General features: G+C 44.1%; 1 protein-coding gene across 5 annotated transcripts in view; it reads right to left on the bottom strand.

The window, feature by feature from the left end:
* ZNF536 (zinc finger protein 536) overlaps positions 1-2,292 on the bottom strand; it is a 424,829-nt gene extending 422,537 nt beyond the window's left edge. For 2 of the 5 annotated variants that reach the window (XM_059152135.1, XM_059152143.1), the window contains exon 1: positions 1,309-1,822. The gene's annotated coding sequence lies outside the window, so the exon portion shown is untranslated. Of the gene's footprint in view, positions 1-1,308; positions 1,823-2,064 lie in introns of those variants that run through there. The other 3 variants (XM_059152136.1, XM_059152145.1, XM_059152144.1) reach the window with 3 other exon arrangements.
* Between the last annotated feature and the right edge of the window lie 17,820 nt (positions 2,293-20,112).

The raw sequence follows: 20,112 nt of genomic DNA, 5'->3' as shown, positions 1-20,112 counted from the left end.
TGCCTAAAATACATCCCGGTCCCGCCTACGACTGTTTTCCTCAATTCTTGATCTTCAAAAAATAATGTCTTGAAGCAAACAGAAAAGGTTTATCAGCAAAGATCATTCTCCCCCCCCCCCCCCAGCCATACATCTGGGCTAGTGGATCAGTTCCCCCAAACTGCACTGTTCCCAAACGCCCCCAGCCCTGCATTTCCTCCGCCTTCCAGAGCCCCCACTCCTGCACTCCCTCACTCCCATTGGCCTCATTTCTCCAGCCCAGGGCTGGCCGGCTCAATTCCCTCCATAAACCTGTTACTTATTTCTTTCTTTATTTGTATCTTTGGCCCCCGGCTTGGCCCCAGAGCCTGGGCTGGGCCGGGGCAGGTGCTGCAGACGCCGCCTGCGCTGGCAGGCATCAAGGCCTTTTTCTAGGGTCGCGGGTTCGGACCCTGGCACCCCGGCCCTGCGGAGCCCCCGGCCTCGGCCTCGCCCGGCTCCCGGGCCACAGGAGGCCAATGAAAACACAAAATGGCAGGTCTCAGAGGCCCTTGGCGCCCGCAAGTTTGACACACTGTAAGCATCAGCTAACTTTGATTAAGGGGAAAAAAAAAAAAATGATTACAAATTAGCCTCTCTCCCCACCGGCGGCGGGGCCGGAATCCCGCAGCGAGCGGCGAAGGGAGAAAGGGAGCGAGGAGCGCCCGAGTCTCAGGCAGAAGAGAAAATGGGGAAAGTCACTTGAGCAGAAGTTTCCGCGGCTCCAGCCTCCCCCTCTCCAGACGACTCCCCCCACCCCCCAGACCCTTTTGAAAGTTTCCCGGGGCCTGAGAGCGGCGCGCGGGCCGCGCGCGGGTTGGGGGGACGCGGGCTGGGCCCGGAGCTGGGCGCGGGGTCCGGCTCGCGCCCGCGGCTCGCGGCCCGGCGACTCCTTTTCAAAGTAACGGTCCCGGGACCGCGGGCGGGGGAGGCGGCGGCCCAGGCGCGGGTCCCGCTCGCCGCCGAAGTTCTCTAGCGCCATTCGATGCCCGGCCGCCGCCGCTTTCTCGGTTTCTTCCTCTTTTTTCCCCCCGCTGACAGCTTCTCTCGCCAACGTCACAGCCACGGATATTTAATTAGACCGTATTTTTTAATCGCGATGGGGCGAGAAGGAGCCCGGCGGCAGGCCTCGCCGAGATGGGGAGGGGGAGGGGACGGGGGGGCCACGCCAAGAGTCCAAACTCACTTTGCCACCTCCCGGACGCCGGCCCCCCCCACCCGTCGCGCCCCCCCCGCCCCCACCCCCACCGCGCCGCGCCCCGCGATCCCCCCCACCTTTGTTTTCCTTACCTTAAACATTGAAACGCGGGCGTCGGGAGCAAACTCGGGCACGTAAACGGAGCGTTGTAAAAGATTGTGTTCAATGAATAATGAAACATGTCCACATGATTGACTTGATCATTTTCCGGGGCTGAGGGGGGACGGGCGCCCTGCTCGCGCGCCTCGCTCGCCCACTCGGCAGAGCCCTGTGAACTGTTCCCAGCCCAGCCGGGGCAGGGCGGGCTCGATTTTCATCTGCCTCTTTTCAGAATCGCCCCGTTCATTGATACTCATCACCCAGCCCCAGCAGACATCCCCATCCCCGGCTCGGCCTCCCCCTATCTGGTAGGTGAAATGCATTGTACCATTAAAAACGCTCTCCATTGTCGCCCTGGCATAATTCACAGCAACTAGATAGGTCTTGCGGCATTTAGCTTTGATGAGCCAGAGACTGAACCCTTGATATAATAATCTACAAAGAATGGTGTGTGATCGTCCATTTTTTCTCTCTGTCTAGCAACTAAGAAACCATTTAACACAGCGCAGCTTGCTTCTGACCTTGAGCTCATGTAAACACACTTATTAAAATCTATCTATTCTCCAAGAGCTACATTCTGATTGTCAGACTCGTTACTGAGACATATATCAGCCCCTTCGCTTGTCACTACTTTGCATTCCTGCCTTTGACTAAAGAATTTTTTATCCAGCCGAGAGGGAGAGAGAGATTGCCACAGAGGGAGAGGAGAGAGAGACGGAAAGGGGGAGAGGAAAAAGCTTAATTCTTACCTGCTCCTGAAACTATTTAAAGTCTGTTTCTTTTCTGGGGGAAAAAAAAAAAAAAAAAAAACTCCCGGGTGAATCTCGGTGGACAGCGGGACGCGGAGAATCAGTCACAGCCCGGGCGTTTAAGGGAGTCATCAGCGATCAAATGACGTTGATCCGCGCTGTAACCTTGTGGCGTATTTAATGTAAATAAGGCAGTTATGTTGCCAATCGCCGGGATACAAACACGAAGAGGTCCTCAGCCTCGCCTCCCGCGCCTGCCATTAGAGGCGACTTTATTTACAGACACTATTTAGAAGATCATGATAATTCTAAAACAATACTAGTGCCAAATGATTATGAAAATATGATTTTAATTAATCACGTAGTAGGCAAGGAAATTAGCATACGGTAATTAAACTTCGAGAAAAACGTCACGCAGGTTCTCTGCCTTATGGGTCCAGAATAATCATCACGCGGTGGGCTCCAGGACTTAATTATCAAACAAAATAACTTTTTTAAGGGAACTTTGCAAATGCTGGTCCTCAAGGCATCCGCTTTGGTAAATAATGTAAGGCGAGGTAACAAGGTGGAGATGTGAGTGATGCTGGAGGTTGGGATTCTGTGAAGCAAGGAAGAGGGGGAAAGAAGGGGGAAAAAGCTGAATAATGCAATTATGGATTCTCTGTCCTAGAGTTGACAAAAGCTGGTGCCTCAAAAGCCTCTTTGTTATGGGATTATATAATGATCCTGGTGTCATTATGGGAAAAAAAAATTCAGTAATAATAATAAAAGAAGTATCCAGATACACCAATGAGGAGCTTGTTTTAAAGAAAAGACTTGCATGTGACATTGGGGCATGTTAATAGCAGAAAGACAGGATCCAAAAGAGTTGACAAATAATGGAGGAGAGAGGGAGGGAGGAAGGGAGGGGGGAGAGAGAGAGAAAGAGAGAGAGAGTGAGAGAGAAAGGCCTGTGTTGTGCATGATTAAGAAGCATTGGAGACAGATTGATTATTCAAACGCCAAGCCACAGGGACACTTAAAACATTGATTCAGGTAAGACTTGTTCTAGCCTGCCTGATCTGAGTTCCCCTAAGATGACTGGTGGGTTTTAAACCAGGGCACCACAATACATAAAAAGCAAAGATAAAGAAAAAGCAGGGCACAGCCTCTCCACTCCCCACTCCCCCACCCGCCCACCCCCCACTCCATCCTGTGGAAGGAGACTGGCAGTGGCAGAGAACCAGTGAAAGAGTGGGGTTAGGTACAGAAAACTCCACGCTAAGAGGAGCAGTCAGTCAGCGGCTGGACTAGAAGCTCTGGTACAGACGGGACCCCGCTGCCCCTGGCACCTGGCCTTGGCACCTCGCTGCCTGTTATCCGGCTCCCCAGGCCTGACCTCAGTGGACGCCCGGCCTGGTCACCGCTGCCTGCACCCTTGGGCTCTGTCCTGAAAACCCAGGGCATTCTCGATCCTTATCTGTCTATCATCTATCTGTCTGTCTCTCTCGGCCCAGGATTTTGGGGAGGGAGAAAACGGTGTTTCCCCCAACCAGCTAGTTCTATGGGATTCTTAAAGTCCACTGAAATCTTTGTAATGGTGTTAAAAAAAAAAAAAAAAAAACAAACCTGCCTACCCCCCAAAAGTTTAGGAATTCAGTTCGCATTTTCCAATCCGATGTGTCTGAAATTCTCTTTGAACAAATTCCAAAATACAAGGGTTTTTTTTTTCTTGTATAGAAATTAGCATCGCAATCACATCAATGATATCACTATCTCTATGGGAATGATAGCCAGAGCAGTGGGGTGTTCTTTATTTCAATTCTTCGTGGATCAACTGATTATACTCTGTCGTCTTTTGAACCTGTTATTGTAAGTCAAGTGATTCTTTATAAGTGACAGCTCGGACAAAGAGGCGAGCAGGGCCGAGCAGGTCGAAAGGAAGTGGCCATATGGACTTGGAGAAAAGGCACTTTCTCCCCAAGAGAATGGGGGTGGCAGTCGCCTTTTAACCCTCGAGCCGCCGGCCCTGCAAGGGCCATGGGAGGGAGGGAGCCGAGCCTGGGGTCCTGGCACTGTCCTCGGGCACGTGGCAATGCCCATGGGTTTGGGCCCGAGGGCTGGCCTCCTGGCCAGGGCGCATCTTCCAGGCCCGAGGTGCCCGCGGCCTTCCAAGGCCGTTCTTCTCAGGAGGGCCGCGCTCCAGGCAACGTGGGGGACCTCGGCTGGTGCGCACCGCCCGCAGCTCGAGGCCGCAGAGATTTTGTGCGGCTCAGCTGCCCTGAGCCGACCAGGCAACGACCGCCCAGCACCTGGAGGCCGCGCCCCATGGCCTGAGCCCGGCGGAGGATTCCAGCGGGGGGTTCGCCGGCGCCCCCTGTCGGCGCCCGTGCGCTCTGCGTTCCCCGAGGACTCGTGCTGGCTGCCTTGGGGTGATGCAAACCTTCCTGGGCAACAGAGCTCCTTGGGGGTGGGAGTCAAGGTGCGATGCAAGGGGCGCTGGCCACTGACCAAAGGCTTGGAATCTTGCGGAGACCGAAACCTGACGCCTACCTAAAGCAGAGGAGTTCCTTCATAGAGGTTAGTGGCCACATCCGCAGCCTGTGGCTCTTTGATCCTTTCCCCCTTCTCCAGAATTTCTGTGCCTCTCTACCCTTATCCTCTAGCTCCGGTGCTGCCCGGAAGGCTTCTCCTCACTGACTCCCTTTCCTTCTTCTCAGACTCTGGAGTACTTCTCAGTGTCAGGGACTGGCCTGGCCAGGACTGGACCCCCGTGGCTGGAGTTCAAGCAGAGACACCCCCCACCCCCCAGGGCTCCACCCTGCACCCAGGAGTTCTGCAATCACCAATCCTCACAGCCCTCTCGCTGGACAGCCACTCCTCCCCTCCCCCAGGATACTCTGTCCCAGGCTTTCCCCTCTGCCGTTTCTTCTCCAAGATGACACCTGCTTTCTGCCTTCTTGAAAAGGATGGAAGTCATTGGGGTGAGTCTGAGTTAGTTGGATGATGGTCAATGGATAAAAGTTGAGTTCTTTGGTGACTCCTCTACCAGCTCAGAAGCAAGGGCCTTAGAAGCTCTACCATGTTGGATTATATCAGCACCTCTGTGCCTGCCTCCTTTGAAAGTAATACTTCTCCCACAAAATAGATTGGTTCTGACCTCTGTCTTTAAATGATCAAAAGGGACTGATTCATAAAATATTACCCAACTACTGCTTTAGAATTGTGCTTCCTGTGGCAGCAGTACTTGTTTTGGTTTGTTTCTATATTACTCCCCCCACCCCCATGCTATTCTCTTCCTCGTAACTTTTCTTGTGATATCAATAGGTTAAAAAACTAGCCATTGGCATGGCCACTGCCTGCAACCCAAAGACTGAAGCATAGGCAAAAGCATCCAGTGGGGCTGCTTGGGCTCGGGAGTGGAGGGGTAGACCAGAACCAAGTCCTCTGGCCCCAGACCTCAGTTTCCCCCCCTTATAAAGATACCCTCCAATGATGTGTAAAGTCCTATGATCACAGAGCGTCAGTGGCTCTGGGAGATTGGGAATAGCCTCCTTCAGGTCCACCCTCTTCAAGCAGAAGGAAGATGCTAAGAGATATGTAGAGGACCATCTGTTCAGTGGGAAGTTGGTTTGGACACTTTCATGGCCCCCATCTGGATTCTCACGGAGAGTCCCTGCTTCTCAATTTCAAGTGGCTCAGAAGGTCATCACCACCCAGCACGAGCTTTTCTTAACTCCGGGGGAAAGCCTGCCGGGGGTTCAACCATGAGGTTTCCTTCCCCTCCCTAAACGGTTTTCTCCACTGCTGAGGTCAGGCATCTCTCTCCTGGAGGAGACAGAGCAGCCTTCTCAGCAGTGGACACCTCAGGGTGAATGAGCCTTCAAAGACTCCAGGGAAAGTGGGTTCAGAGGTATGCCTTTAGAGGTGGGAGAGGTAATTCCCGAAAAAAGAGAAATGGAGAAGAATCTGAAATACATGGCCATTCTGCCATGAACTATTGGTCCTTGGCCATAGAGAAGCCAGCCGGGCTGTCTTCACCTCCTCCAGCATCCCCTTAAAAGCATTCTTTTAAAGACCTGGGGTCCTGTTCTCCACCCAGCCCCCAAAATCTTACACCTCTTCTGGTCTTTCAACAGAGGGAGGAAGTCAACATGGCAACATCTGTTTGTCCTCGCAGATCAAACCCTTATCCTAGCAGGAGAGCCTGCCTTTGCTCCCTAAGCCCGAAGACATCAGGGTGGGGCTCCTGCTGCAGGTCCCAGCCAAATTAGTGCATCCTAGCTCTCTGAACACTGTAATTGGTTCGGGAATAGAAATGTTACCTAAGCTGGTCCAATCACAGTGAAGTTTGTATTTTCTTTGTAAATAGACACCAGTGGAGTGGTTGAGTAGCAGGACAGCTGTGGTCCGGTCCCCAGGCTCACGCCAGGAGCGCAGAGAAGAGAACTGGCAGAGGCCACCAAGGAGGGCTGGGGATGATGCCCACGCAGCAGAAAGCAGAGCGGAAATGGAGAAATGAGCCTGCTTGTGTTAAGCCCTGCATCCAGCCACACCTGTAACCAGCCCCTTCCCGGCAGCTTTCCTTTCTGTGACCTGGAAAATTCCTGTTGTTACCTGAATTCCCTATGTTTTGGGTTTTCTGTCATTTGCCACAGAATGAGGCCTGATACACTCAATACCTAACAAAAACAAGGAATACCTGGACCAGGGATCATAAAACTCATAAGCAAGGCCGAAGTAAGGTGTGTGGGGCGGGGGAGAAGGGCTGGCAAAAGCAGGGGTGCTGATGCTCTTCCCAGCAAGAAAGCAGCCAGCGAACTTGCTGGAATTCTCTTAAAGCTACAGGTGTGCCTTGCTTTGCATAATAGCTCTGTCTCCCCACCCCACCCCATGTTTGTAAATAGAATTTTGGTGACTTAAATCTGATTTACTGCATTGGGACAGATAGTTATTCGAGGCCTCTCCATAGCCATCTTTTGTCAAGTGACTGGTCATATTCTGAAAGAACAAATGAATGGTAATTTATTAATAATTGCAATTTTCCTACCTCAGTCATATAGTTTAAAGTAAGATCAACCTGGATGACTTCGTGGTATCTTTGTATAAATTAGTCAAAAGCCAAGAAAATCTGCTGAGCGCTGTCAAATACAGTTAACAACTCTGCATTCTAGCTCCTTTGCAAGACTGCCGAGCTGGAATATACTGGGCAAACACTGAGTGTCAGCTTTGGGCCTTGCTCCTATCTGCAACAGTTATGGTCACGTTGAGTGAGGTTTACAGGAGTAGGGATCCATTAAGCTAGTGGACTTCCTGGCCTGAATGTGGCTTGTGCTGTGTTTAACTGCACAGGAGAGCTATCAGTTAGATAGCCCATAATCCCTAAATTTGGGGGACTTCTAAGACTGCAAATTAAAACAAAATATCAGGTTATGAAATAAAACTACCAGTGGGAAGGCAAGAGCTAATTTTCACAAGATGTCCTCAATGCCTTTATTATTCTCATTCAGGTTATACATATATTCACCATACAACACACAGCTGTGACTTGATCCCTACTTCTTCAAAGTTCCCAAAAGACCTAATATTACCTTGTTTGCCACTAGAAACAAAAGGGGCCAAATGTTGGGAAAATGTAGTTGTCCAGAATATTGTATAGTTACTTTTTGGATCCTGGATGGGGACTGGTCCATATAAGTCAGACAGAATTGACAAGAATGATTCCCCAGGGCTTCCCTGGGGAATACTGAGGTTTATCACCATCTGCAAGGAAACAACTGGGGAACAAATGAGAATGACCAAGTTAAGGCAAAAAAAATAATAATAATAATAAAAAATTCCCTTGATTCTAGCCAACCTTCAGAATTCTGAGTGAGCTTCCCTTGGGTCTGCCCAGGACACAAACCGCGGAAGTCAGACTGAGCAGCGAGCCGGGGGGCTAGGAGGTTGGCCTGGGAAATAACATCACTATAGACGTTGTATTTTAAATCCTGATTCCATCAAAGGTGTCTAGGTTAAAAGTTAAGTCTTAAGGATCTTGGGGAATCCGAGAAGGAAGATGAGAGGAGGGGAATGTGCTAAGTGTCACATGTATGTTGGAAGTGCCAGGCTCCAAGAGACCAAGCTGAATCAGATCATGCCATTTGGGGACAATGTCAGTAGTTCACGGGTGGCACGCTTAAATCCCTGAGAGAATCTCTGGCAGACTGTATCTGCACTGACACCCATGGTTCTAGAATCTTCCAGGGTATCCTGCAGTCTGTGCGTGGGCAGTCAACTAGCAGAGTCGAAATTGGGGGGATGGCATCTAGGGGTATAGGCAGGCAAATATGAAGCCACACTAGTGACTGGGGACAAATTAATTCATTTTGGTAAGCATGTGAGACATAGTTACATCCATCCAGCTTATCCAGCCCTCCTCCAACTCTGAGAGTCCCAATCCTTGGACCTCCCAAGGTTATAGCAGCCCACTTAAGGTGTGCCATCTAAGACTCTGCTTGTGGGATGCCCCCTCCCCACCCCCAAGCTAGGAGCATCCAGAAGACAAACATCAAGCCTCCTCCATTGCTAGACCTCAGGCCTAGTCTAGCCCCTGGCACAGTATGGGGTATAAGAGAGTTTTGCTGGAACTAATCAAGAATTTTGCTCTAATACTTAAGTAACTCATACTATGTACCAGGTACTTTTTAAAAAACTTTATTGATTAATTGAGTGAGTTAATGAATGAATGAATATATGAACATCCCTACTTAAAATGTGTTGTCAGCTCTAGAAACTAATTGCAACTTTTAAGAATCAATGTTATATTCTCTTATAGAAAGTAAATCTTGATTCACATAAAGAATAATTAGAAACATGGAAAAATACAAAGAAAATTATTATACCCCCCTTAATGTCACCCTGTTAGCTTTTTGTGTATTTCCTTCCAAGCATTTTTCTTTACATATCATTTTCTTTCTTTTTTTTTCTTTTTAACAAATTTTGAATCATTCTCTATAAGCAGTTCTGTGTCTTGCTTTTGTTCTCGAGCCTCTGTTTTAAAAAAAGAGGCAGCAGTCTTGGGGCACCTGGGTGGTTCATGTGGTTAAACATCTGACTCCTGATTTTGGCTCAGGTCATAATCTCAGGGTTGTGGGACTAACCCCCGTGTCTGGCTCCATGCTGAGTTTGGAGCCTGGTTAAGATTCTCTCTCTTCTTCTCTTTCTGCCCCCCATCTCTAAAAGAAAGAGAAAGAGAGAGAGAGAGAGAACAGGCCCAAAATGGAGTCACGTGTGCAAAGTTCCACAGAAGAAAACCAAACTTAATACTTAACCTAATTGAAGTTTCAACTTCCTCCAAGAATAAATCTTAAACCAGTCAATCTAGAATTTCCTGGCAGGACTAGTGAGGTAATCTGCCTCTGTCCCCCAAAGAAAGAAGAGTTAATCTACTATTTTATTGTCTCTGCTTCCTTCTGCCTATAAAAGTCTCTCATTTTGTTGAGTTCTTCGGAGCTCCTTTCCGTGTCCTAGATGGGATGCCACCTGACTCATTCATCATTTAAAAAGCCAATAAGATCTTTAATACTCAGCCGAATTCATTTTTTAACAGATTTGGTGGCAGCAGTGGGACTGAAGGGGACTTCCAATGGCTTCAGGGACAATGAGAAACACAGGCATAATCCTGTGAACTCTTTTGAGCATTTGTCCTTCTCATCATTTCCTAGGGCTATGGGTTAGTTCCTCTTAGTTCTGGGCTCTGCCTTCTTTGTGCTGAGTTCCTGATCTAGTTGGCTTTCTAATCTATAATTCCCATTTTGGAAAACAGTCCAGTCCACACTATTCATTTTTGGAACCTCCTGGTTCAGTCCTTTCTCTAGTCCCACACTCCACAGAAATCACCAGTGACATGCACAGAGTCTTCTCTTGGTCAAAGCACAGCAACATCTCTTGGATACTGGTGATACCTTAAGGTGCACATGGTTATTTGTCTTGTTTTGTGTTACTAAAGTTGTTGCTAATGGGAATTTCAAAAGTGACTGCAAAGTTGGTGGACATGGGTCAAACATTTACAGGCTGTTAGAGGGCTCATCACCTAACCCAAAGACTACCATGTTAGGATAAGCTGGCCATGGAATGGGTTATATTGACACTAGGTCATCCACCAAACTCAAGAAAATTCTCATGCAATGAGGTATATTGTAAAATACCACACAATCCCCAACCATAGAGCCACATTCCTTTTGGGGTTTAGTTTGGCTCCTAAACTTCAGGTCTTTAGAGACCTAAAGGCTTAACTGAAAAAATAAATAAGTAATAATAAAAATGGGATCCTTAAATTCCAAAGACTTGAGTGTACCACCTCCAACACACCTGCCTATTTTATGTCTAAGAGCTATGGTTCTGGAAGCTGTAAATATTTATTTAAAAGAAAGACAAAACTTATTAAAAATGACCTGTCATTATAATGGCCATTATAGGGAGCATGCCAATTAGGTAAGATCACTTTAGACGTGCCCTTGAAAGCAAGGGCTCTGAAATCAAACAAACATAATGGGGTACCTATTTTCATTACATGCAGAAGCCTCCAAAAACCTTTAAAAATTCTAAAATAACTTCACTGAAAGATTCGTTGTAGAACATTTAAAGACACTAGGGGGGAACTAAAACAAGATTGTCGTCAGTCCTACTGTACCCTCTTACCCTCCTTTGAGTCCTCGTTCTAGTAATCCTCTGTGTAAACCATCCTCCCACCCCAAAGACACCACAAGACCACAAAGAGAAGTCCACCACGTGTGGTTTTGCAGACGCTTTCACATCTACCCTCAGAGATGTTTCCCATATGGGCTTCTCCTAGAGTTGACAGGATCCTGAGGGGTTTTCTGGTAGACTGCTACATAGTTCCCTTAAACAGAAAAGGGAAGCCAAAATATAATTGTTGAAGAACATTGGCAAATTCTGGCAGATACCAGAGCCTACCGAGGTGATCCTGGGAAAGGTGGAGGAAGTCAGTGAAGGGTGAGATTTCTTACTAGAATTCCCCCACGTATCTCCCTATAGTGCCCAGCAGAGAGGGAAAAATGAATTCTCTTTTGCATCCTCTCTGGGATCGTCTCAAGTCCATGGGATTGTTCAATACTGCTGGAAATATTTACTGTTTCCAGCTAAAACCTGGCAAGATATTTAAAAGGAGTTTTAAGGGGCGCCTGGGTGGTTCAGTGTGTTAAAGCCTCTGCCTTTGGCTCAGGTCATGATCCCAGGGTCCTGGGATTGGGCCCCACATCGGGCTCTCTGCTTGGCAGGGAGCCTGCTTCCTCCTCTCTCTCTCTCTCTGCCTGCCTCTCTGCCTACTTGTGATCTCTGTCTGTCAAATAAATAAACTTTAAAAAAAAAAAAAAAAAGGAAAAGAAAAGGTGTTTTAAGTAGGTCTGTAGTCAAAAGTTGACCAGATTGAAAGCTGATATTCAGACCCTGATAGAAATCATTTTAGGCCTCCTCTCCTGAGCTAAAATGAAGTTATCTACCCAGAGGGAAAGGTCATTTAAAACTGAGGGAGAGGAAAATATTTTAAGTGTCTTCTCTACAAATATTATTAGTTAAAAGATTTAGCCATCTGAGCAGGTAAGCTTAACTTATTACACCTACCAGAGAAACAACTTAGAGTCAACCACTAGTAAATCTTGTATTGGTGCATGTGATTCATAGTAGTAATTTTATTTTTTTTAAAAGATTTTATTTATTTATTTGTCTGAGAGAGAGAGTGAGCACAAGCAGGGAGAGTGGTAATGGGGGAAGTAGGCTCCCCACTGAGCAAGGAGCCCAATGCAGGACTTGATTCCAAGACCCTGAGATCATGACCTGAACCAAAGGCAGACACTTAACCGACAGAGCCACCCAGGCATCCCCATAGTGGTAATTTTAAAGTGGAAGCTGTAAGGCCTCTTTTGTCTGCCTATATGTTTGCGTGTATGTGTCTTTCCATGTATCTATGTTGTGGATGAGTGATGTTTTCTACCTCTGGATGGTGTTACTAAAATCAATGTGTGAAAGAGACCTATTTAATTAGATTGAAGAGAATTAAACACTCACATGAATTAAGGATTCATAGCATTCTCGGACATAGAATAGAAACTAACCCAAATACTTCTCAGGTTCATGTAATCTGAGAAAATGTTTGGTATTAAAGTTAATTTAAGTTTGTTGTTTAAGTTTTTTGGTTTAATTAAAATAGACATGTCTTTAGAGTTATCAACATTGAATAGATGCAATTTTTGTTCCTTCTGGGTTTATTAGTCAAATAAGTTCATGTTATCTCTGTTACAAAATTTGTTAGCAAGTAAAATAACATGGTATGATGAAACTTTTATAAGTAATTAAATGTAATTGTTGGGAACAAGTAAATTAAATAGATGAAGCAAGATAAAAGTTTCTGGGTAATTTTTAAAAATAGTTTCCCAGATCTTTTTGGTAACCTGAAACCTTTAAGTTTTGCCAAGTTAATTTAAATAATGGATAGTCATTAAATATCTAGATCATTTCCAAATAAGATAAAATACACACGAAAAAATTAATTACTAAAAATGGGCTTGTCCACAATTGGCTTTCTTTACAGAGAAACTAAAGATATTTTGGGTCTACTAATAAACACGTTTTGTGCCATGTTGAGAAATTTACTATGAGAAAGCGTATGTTTCTAAAAATTATAAAACTATTTATAACATTTATAACATCAAGCCACAGAATGCTAATGTAAAGGACAGTTCCCTGATGTTTGTTTCTTTATTTCACACACACACAAAAAGGTTTTTTGGGTTAAAAATTCTAGTATGTATAGCTAAAGCTACTAGAAATAATAAGGGAAATACCTTCACATTCAGGGAAAGTAGGATGTGTGTTTGCAGTAAAAGAAGGTATGTGGAATGGAGATGCATTTTTCCTAAAAGAAAGAAGACGATGACGAGGAGGAAGAGGAAGAAGAGGAGAAAGAAAGAAAAGAAAGAAAGGAAGAAAGAAAGAGGAAAGTTAGTTTTTGTCCTAAAGTGAGACTGGCTGTTTCAGAATAGGAAAGAGAAAAAAAAAAAAAGAAAAAAAATTGTAGAAAGTTTATGGAAAAGGATTCTTGGGAAAGGAACTTTATGTGTGGTCAGGCTGGTTAAGAATGAAATAAATTTATGTTAAAAAAAAAAAGAATGGGTTTTAATATAAAAAATACACTGGTACCAAATTAGAATGCTTTCTCTCTGTTAAAAGGGCAAAGTTTCCTTGAACCTTTGGTCTCCTTTTGGTAACGGATTGTAAAAGTTTATTTGCTTTTAAAATAATGTGCTTCAAAAGCAGAGATTCTGTGTCTTACCAAAATAATTTGTTTTGCTTTGTTGTGCCTTTATCACCAGGTCCTTGCTTACTTGAGAAAACCAAACCTTCTTTATTAGAACAGATAACAGTTTTTCCCATTATTTAACAACTGTTTAACTTTCTGTATTTTCCTGAGATGTCTTTAATTGTCACTATAGTTCAATAGATGGAACTAGGTATTGTCTCACAGTGAGCTTTGATACTATTTGACCACGTGTTTTTAAACTTCTTTATATTTTTGATGAACATACCCAAATCAAATTCTAAAGGAAGTCTTTTTGTCCCCAAAATAACTTTGGGATTTTCCAGGGAGTCCCTGGAACATCTCAAAAAATTTGTTCTCTCTCCTTATAAAAAGAGAGATGCTAAATTAAGTTTATTTGATATGCTAAATGACACGGGCAACATTGTCAAATAAGAAGTTAATACTGAGCTTTCTTTATGTTGTATTTGTCTAGGTACATGTTCTAAGGGTTCCAGAAATAGTATGAAATTCCTAAATTCTAATATATCCTGGGATAATGTTATCATCACAATTCTAGTTATCATTTTGCAATTTTGAGTGCCACAGAAATAACTAAATTTCCTTGGCAATTCCATTGTAATCAACTCACATCAGATCTTTAATGGGCATGTTTTAAGTCTTCTTGATATTCAGATTATTGTTTCACTCTGATGCTTTTGCAAAAGTGTTCCTGAAAAAGTACTCCATCTTCAATAAGATTCATGGAAAGGACTTTGATAAGTACAGGCTTATGATAACTTAGAGATCATAAAATTGAACTAGGTAAAAATTTCCAGAACTAATGGAAAAACTGGATTCAAGCAGATAATGAGGAGAATGCCTTTTTGTTTGAAAACATAACTGGTCCTCTAATGTTTTGTTTTTCCAGATTTAAGGAAGTTTTTCTCTTAAGCTAGCTATGAATTACAGCAATTACAGTATACCTTTATAAAGAAAGATAAAACATTCATTTTTTCTCCCTACCTTTTCCCTTCAGAATCTGGAAATCCTTATTTTTTTTCACAGAAATATGACTGTTTGCATAAGTTCAAAAAGAATCTGTTCTTGCAATGGGACACAATTGAAAGCATTGACTATATTACTGGAATATACCAGATGCTACTGCAGGTAAAAACAAAAACAAAAACAAAAACAAAAAACAAAACAAACAAACAAACCAAAAAAAAAGCAAACAAACAAAAAAAAACACAAGATGGCAAGTCCTTGCCTCACCTTCCTGGCCTCTGGGGTTTTTAAGAGTTCAATCTGAGATTCCCAATGAAATGTTCCAGCAAAGCAGTCTTAAAAAGAACTTAGATGGTCCATCACTATTCTTGCTGTGCTTATGTAAATAATCAAGCTGAGTTTAATGCAAATCAGTTTTACTGTGATTATCTTTGGGGAAAATGGGGGTAATTGTAGAGAGAAAAATAGTACATTTCACTTTGTAGATGTTAGATTCGAATCCCGTTAATTGTCTTTGATGTTTTGTTATACAAAACTGTATAAACTGGACTCAATCCTGAATTCTTTCAGGTTCCTCAAATAAATATTTGGCCATGACTCTCTAAACTAAAATTTCTGATTTTCTCCCACCTTCCTATTTGAAATCAACAAGAACAAAGTCTTCCCTTAACTCTTTCTGGAAAGGACTATACTAGGTCCTCCTCACTCCCCATATGGCAGTCCAACTTCAAGAACTAGACATTTTGATAAACATGTCACAGCTAAAGAAGGCTTCACCTGACACCTGCTCCTGTGCAGTTGCAGATCCAAATCAAATAGATGAGAAAGAGAAGTAGCTGACATCAAGGTAGACTGCTTCTACCCAAGACATCTCATCAAGACTTCATACTTTAACTAAACATGGGACCCTTTTCTCTTCTCTTTCTTTCTTTGTTCTGGCATTGACCTGGAAAGATAACACCGTCACTTACATCTGCCTGGCCATTACTAAGGGGGTCTTTCAGACCACTGGATTTAACACCAAAAACTCCAGGCTCTGTCCATGACACTAGAAATACCTAAACCATTTCCCTGTCTCTGGTTAACAGCTCCAAATCCAGGCAACCTTGCATCTAAGCTCGAACATAAAAAGGGACACAAGGCAAGAGTAATCAGAATAAAACTGCCTGTGTGGTCCACAGACCCCTAAATTTTGCAGTCCTCCATGGCTGTCCCCTTTCCAGTCCTGACTCACAGACTCAAAAGGGAATTACCAGGAGGCATTCCTCATTGAAAATTAGCTTCCTTTGGTAGATCACTGCTCCTCTGAAGTTCCGATAAAGAACTTTTCCTTTAACTCTTGAAAGTACTGTGAAATCTGTTGCTAAAACCATAGCTTCCCAACAAAAATCCTTAGACTCTCTGGCCAAAATTGTTCTTGGTAATGACTTCCCTTAATTATCTTTTAGTTGAGCAAAGAGGGGTCTGTGCTGTGGCCAACACCACCTGCTACCCCTGAGTTAATATGTCTGGGAAAGTTGAAACTTACTTAAATAAGATCACTGAGCAAACTACTAGGCTTAAAAAAGATGACTCCTTGAGTGGAGTCTTTCTTTGGCTTATTTAACTTTGATTTGGTCTTGGGGATCTTGGTTCCAAAGTGCACTCAAGACATTGAGAATATCCTGCTTATAAAAATCATAGAAGGGGTGCCTGGGTGGCTCAGTGGGTTAAAGCCTCTGCCTTCGGCTTAGGTCATGATCCCAGGGTCCTGGGATCCAGCCCCCACATTGGGCTTTCTGCTCAGCAGGGAGCCTGCTTCCCCTCCTTCTCTCTCTGCCTGCCTCTCTGCCTACTTGTGATCTCTGTCTGTCAAATAAATAAATAAAATTTTTTAAAAAAAATAATAATCATAGTAGTCCCTCTGGTGGGCTGTATTCTCTCAAAAGTTTCAAATGCATGTTTGCAGCTACTAACCACCAAGCAAATGATCTCCCTAAGACTAGAGCATCAGGAAAGGAATGAAGAGAACGACCAACTTAAAAATGTAAATCCAGGGGCGCCTGGGTGTCTCAGTGGGTTAAGCCTCTGCCTTCAGCTCAGGTCATGATCTCAGGGTCCTGAGATTGAGCCCCGCATTGGGCTCTCTGCTCAGCAGGGAGCCTGCTCCCCCCCCCCACCCCACCGCCTGCCTGCTTGTGATCTCTCTCTCTCTGAAATAAATAAAATCTTAAAAAAAAAAAAAAAGTAAATCCTGGGTGCCTGGGTGGCTCGGTCATTAAACATCTGCCTTCGGCTCAGGTCATGATCCTGGGACCCTGGGATCAGTCTCCCTGATCAAGCCCCGCATCAGTTCCTGCTGTCTCTCTCTCTCTCTCTGTCAAATATATAAAAATCTTTTTAAAAAGATGTAAATTCAAAGTAGTGACCTCCGAATGCCACAGAGGTTAAGCAGACATCCTCATGACCTCCAGATATCACAGAGGTTCAGCAAACGTCATGACCTCTGAATACCACACAGGATCAGCCAAAACTGTAAGAACTTTGGAGCGGTAGCTGGAGTGGTGCCTTACATTTTGATCAGATCTCTCAGTTAAGTGGGGGGTGATATCAAAAGAGATAGCTAGTCCAAAATTGAGTCACTTGGGCTAAGCCCCACATCAGCAAACCAAGACTTAATATCAAATCCAACTACAGTTTTAACCTCCCCCAGGAATAAGCCCTCAACTGGTCCATCTGGAAATTCCTGGTCAGCCCTAGTGAGATAATCCACTTGGTAGACCTCTCTGTCCCCCAAAGAAGAAGAGAGAATCTATGCTTTCCTTGTTCCTGCCCCTTCTGCCTATCAAAGTCTCTCATTTTCTCAGCTCTTCAGAGCTCCTTTCTATTTCCTAGAAGGGATGATTCCCAGCTCATGAATCATAGAATAAAGCCAATTAGATCTTCAATACTCAGTTGAATTTTGGTTTTCAACACCTTGTAGCACAAGGCATTTCCCCACATTATTGAATATTCTTCGAAAGCATGATTTTATGACTACAAAGTGTTCCATAAAATGGATGCAACATAATTTATTTAAACAATCTCTTATTTTGGGACATCTAAATTGTTTCTAATTTCTTGTTCTCTCAAAAGCGTTGGAGAAGAGGGAGGAGTTAGACGGCAGGGGAGTAGGAGACTTAAATACCATCAGGTCCCAGGAGTTCCGCTAGATGGTTATCAAACCATTCTGAACACCTACAAACTCAACAGGACAGAGAAGAGAAGAAGAGCAGCAATCCTAGGAACATAAAGTCAACCACTTTCTGGAAAGTAGGATGTGTGCAGAAGTGAATCCAAGGCAACATTCAGGAAGATAGACTGCAGGGGGAGAGGCCAGCTCCCGGCAAGCAGTGGAGCAGTGGAGCAGAAAATCAGAACTTTTAAAAGTCTGCTCCATGAAGGGAGATCACTCCTGAGGCTAGCAGGGGGCGCAGCCCTTTAGGGACAGTGTGGTCAGGTCCTGCGGGGGTGTCTGAGTGTAGCAGAGCTGACAGGTATCAGAGCAGGGAAGCCAGCTGCAGAGATGGAGCCAAGAAGTGGGCTCTTAGCTCGGGGTTACCTTTAACCATGATCCGCAGCAGATGGCCCACTGCTCTTTGAGCAGGGACCCCATCAGTGGCAGACCTGGGCAGACTCACCTTCCTCCTCCAGGAGAAGAAGCACAGGGGCACACTGCAGGAATCTTCTGGGTTTGGAGACTACAAACAGGGCCATGCACCAGAGATATAAAAACTCAGTCACAGGCTGAGTGAGCTCAGAGTGTGGCCGGAGGCCAGGGAGACAGGAGGGATTGACTGCTTTTCTCTGAGGGTGTACTGAGGAGTGGGACCCTGAGCTCTCAGCTCCTATGGGGCCAGGTATTGGAAGTCTGCCCTTTTCATTCCCGTCCTCCAAAGCTCTGCAGAAAATATTCAGGGAACAAAAGCTCTGAGACCGAACCTGGGTAGATTACTTAGCCTGAACCCTGGCGAGGGCAGTGCAATTCCTCCTCGGGCAAAGACATTTGAGAATCACGGCAACAGGCCCGTCCCCCAGAAGATCAGCAAGAACATCCAGCCAAGATCAAGTTCACCAATCTACTAAAACTGTGAAATTCCAGAGCTAGGGGAATGCAGCTCATAGAATTCATGGCTTTCTCCTCCATGATCCTTTAGTCTTTCAAAGTTAAAGTTTCTTTTAATTTTGTTTTTTTCTTATTCTATTTTTAAAATTTTTTCCTCTTTCCTATTTTAACATTTTAAAAATTATTTTATCTTCTCAATACCTTAATTTTTTTCATTTTCATTTTCATAGTTACAGTCATATTTTATCCCTTCATTGTATTTAACCTTATTTTTTGAATACATATAAGTTTTTTTTTCTTTAAAAATGTGGGATACAATTTCTTCTAATAGGTCAAAATATACCCTAAATCTAGTACATGACTTTGTTCTAGTCTCCAGCCTGATCACCGTCTTTCCTCTTTGTTTTTTTCTTTTTCATTTTTCAACAAACTTCTTATCTTATCCATTCCTATTTTAGAATTTTTTTCTTAATTTTCACCTTTACATTCATATTCCATCCCTTCATCGTGTTTACCATTATTTTTGTATATATATAAATTTTTCCTTCTTTAAAATTTTGAGAGGTTGTTTCTTCTAACAGACCAAAATTCACCCATAATCAAGTGTATGACTCTATTCTATTCACCAGTCTATATGTAAATATGTATTTTTTTCCTTTGTTTCCCTCCTTTCTTCTCTCCCTTGTGTCAGGTCTCTTCTGATCTGGTTAGTGTATATCTTTCTGGTGTTGTTGCTACCTTTTTAGTATTTTGTCCTCTCATTCATCTGTTCTTATCTGGATAAAATGACAAGGTGGAAACACACACACACACACACACACACACACACACAGGAAAGAAGAACAAGAGGCAGTACCGATGGCTGGGAACTAATCAATATGGACATTTGGAATACGTCAGAACTAGAGTTCAGAATGATGATTATCAAGGTGCTAGCTGGGCTCAAAAAAAGCATGGAGGATATTAGAGAATGCTTTCTGGAGAAATACAATCCCTTTCTGGAGAAATAAAAGAACGAAAATCTAACCAAGTTGAAATCATAAAAGCTATTAATGAGGTGTAATAAAAAATGGAGCCTCTTATTTTGCAAAACATTGTGGATATTCCCTAAGAAATTAAAAATAGAGCTACCCTATGACCCTGCACTTGCACTACTTGGTATTTACCCCAAAGATACAGATGTTGTGAAAAGAAGGACCACCTCTACCCCAATGTTCATAGCAGCAATGGCCAGTTGGCAAACTGGAAAGAACCAAGATGCCTTTCAATGGACTAATGGATAAAGAAGATAGGATCCACATATACTATGGAGTATTATAACTCCATTAGAAAGGATGAATGCCCAACTTTTGTATCAACATAGACGGGAATGGAAGAGATTATGTTGAGTGAAATAAGTCAAGCAGAGAGAGTATTATTATACAGTTTCACTCACTTGTAGAACATAAGGAATAACACATAGGACATTGGGAAATGGAGAGAAGTGAGCTGGAGAAGATGGGAGTGGAAGACAAACCATGAGAGACTGTGGACTTTGAGAGACAAACTGAGGGTTTGGGGGTGGGGCGGGGTGTGGGGGAGCTTGGTAGTGGGTACTGTGGAGGGCACGTATTGCATGGAGCACTGGGTGTGGTGCACAAACAATGAATTTTGGAACACTAAAAAAAATAATATTTTTAAA

Source organism: Mustela lutreola, chromosome 16 (genome assembly GCF_030435805.1).
Source record: "Mustela lutreola isolate mMusLut2 chromosome 16, mMusLut2.pri, whole genome shotgun sequence".
NCBI lineage: Eukaryota > Metazoa > Chordata > Mammalia > Carnivora > Mustelidae > Mustela > Mustela lutreola.
Note: the sequence above shows the minus strand (reverse complement) of the source record. Positions and strands in the feature narration are given on the sequence as shown.